This window comes from Aplysia californica, unplaced genomic scaffold (assembly GCF_000002075.1).
Source record: "Aplysia californica isolate F4 #8 unplaced genomic scaffold, AplCal3.0 scaffold00111, whole genome shotgun sequence".
Taxonomy (NCBI): domain Eukaryota; kingdom Metazoa; phylum Mollusca; class Gastropoda; order Aplysiida; family Aplysiidae; genus Aplysia; species Aplysia californica.
Window position 1 is genome coordinate 799,604 of NW_004797381.1, and position 2,253 is coordinate 801,856.

A 2,253-nucleotide genomic window follows, 5' to 3' on the forward strand; every position below is an offset into this window, starting at 1 on the left:
ACACACACACACACACACACACACACACACACACACACACACACACACACACACACACACAAACCCCAGTCATACAGACTAATTCAAGCTGTATAAACAGACTGCATCATTTTTATGTATTTTAATTTTCTGTACTTTGTTTATACATTCTTTCTCTTATTCTAGATTTCTTTCATTCGTTCTTCCTCACTCTAATTTATTTTTCCATTCTTTTTTTTCTTTCTTTCTCCTTTCTCATATTCTTGTCTCCTACTTTTCCCTTTTCTTTTCCTTTTCTTTCCCTTTTTCTTTCTCTTTATAGAACGTACCCACAAATAATGAGGGCTAAAGAAAAAAGAATACTTGTGAAGATTAAAAGTTAATATTTTAAAATTTGAGAAAACAATTTTGAGGAAGCGAATTATGAAAAAGAGAAAGGAGAAAGGAAAAGGCAAAGATAAAGTAAATGGGCAATGGTGTTGGGGAAAAGAGGGGGGAGGGGGTGGTTAGAAAGGGACAGAACTAAAGAAAGAAGGAAAACAAGAGATTCAAGTGTTTTATGTGAGACTTGAAAAGAAGTAACTGTAAAGTAGTGATGATAATGATACGGGGAATGGGAAGGGGGAGGGGTGGGGGCAGAAGGAGAAGGGTGAGTAGGAAGAGAAGAGGAGTTCGGGAGGAGAAGAGGATGATTTGGACCAAAGGAGGGGAAGTGGTGGGATGAATGGTAGTATGTGGAGTAGCGGTAGGTGTAGAAGGAGGAGGATTAGCAGGAGGAAGAGAAGGAGGATGAGGAGGAGAAAGAAAAGGAAGAGGAAGACTATTTTCTTGTAGAGAAACATGTCGTCAAGTATCAAATAGGTGTTTTTAAATTTGAACAATTGTAACAATAGAACAAGAAGGGAACACAGAAGACAAAACTGAACTTTGCGACTTTGATGTGCAAAAGAAACAAAATGGGACCAAATAATTTTTGAATTAATATTATAGCATCCAGTGTTTGTCGAAGTATAATATTACTTATGTATAATATTTTAAATTGGTCCTTATTACTTAGGCACACAATATCCACCTTTGAGCTCATTAAGGATTCACAACTTATTTAAATGGGAAATACCCCGAGAAATTAAAATAAAAAATAAATGAAGACTTACGAATAATGTTGTACACAATATTATCTTGATAACTACGTCCAGCAATCTCACTGCCCAAAGCACAAATACACACCACAAAGACACGATCTTCTCTTCCAGGTACACACGCGTGTCAAATGTTGATACAAACGTGAGCCAAATGATGACACAAGGACAAGAGACACCCTCCCGTGCTGAGGGGAAAGCACGCGCAAAGAACGACTGGTTGCAGTGGGCGCTTTTGAGGAAACTTTCAACAGTTTGCTTCTGTGTACTTGGACGGACTTGAGTGTCCGATGAATTATTTTCCTTTCTTTTTCTTCTTCTTTGTTTCTCTTTTCACGAGTTTGTCCTGTTTTCTACGTTGTTTTTCATCAAGTTTCTCTTTCTTGATTTTTGTTGTCGTTTTATTGTGGCATATTATATTGTCATGATTATTTTTGTTATTAGACTCACTATCTACAAGTCAAAGTTCTTTGCTATTTTTCGATTTTCATTTATGTATTTTTGTTTTTGTTTTTGCTTGTGTTTTCTAAAACAGGTTACAGTGTCAAAACTACAACGCCCTTGTCTGTATTGTTAACGGTTTCAATATTTTGTCATTTCAAAGTATGGTCTAAGACATAAAAACGTTCATTTTTTAAAATACATTTTTTTTCTGTCGTTTGGCTAAACACAGCAGTTGTTGTATTTGTATCAAAACACAAAAAGGGAAACGAAAGAAAGACAAAAGAAACAAACAAAACATTTTAAAATGAATAATATAATATAGAAGACGTGAAAGAATGAAAAAGAAACAAGAAACCGAAAGAATACAAAAGGAGGGTCTCCTCCATGTGTCCTGACATACTTAGAAGAACAGACGTCAAAAACGGTGTTCCTCCGGTCCGACAATAAGTCAACAGTAACTCCCCGTAGCACAAACAAGCAGCAGGATCCTTCAGAATTCCCGCTCTCAGGAACCCTTCGCCTCCTCTCCGGTTCAAACGTTCGAATAATCGCCGGCACGCCTGTGGACGTCATTTTCCCTCTTTCCAAACCGCCCTCGCCAAATGTCGGCAAGCTCGTCTCTCTCTCTCTCTCTCTCCTTTTTTTTCTTCTTGTTCCCATCTCTCTCTCTCTCTCTCTCTCTCTCTCTCTC

General features: G+C 37.5%; 1 long non-coding RNA gene across 1 annotated transcript in view; it reads right to left on the minus strand.

Annotated features, from left to right (window-relative positions):
• Window positions 1–2,123, minus strand: part of LOC118477492 — a 19,940-nt gene extending 17,817 nt beyond the window's left edge. Inside the window, exon 1 of the long non-coding RNA XR_004858416.1 lies at window positions 1,963–2,123. This is a non-coding gene — a long non-coding RNA (uncharacterized LOC118477492). The remainder of the gene's footprint in view (window positions 1–1,962) is intronic.
• Window positions 2,124–2,253: the final 130 nt, after the last annotated feature.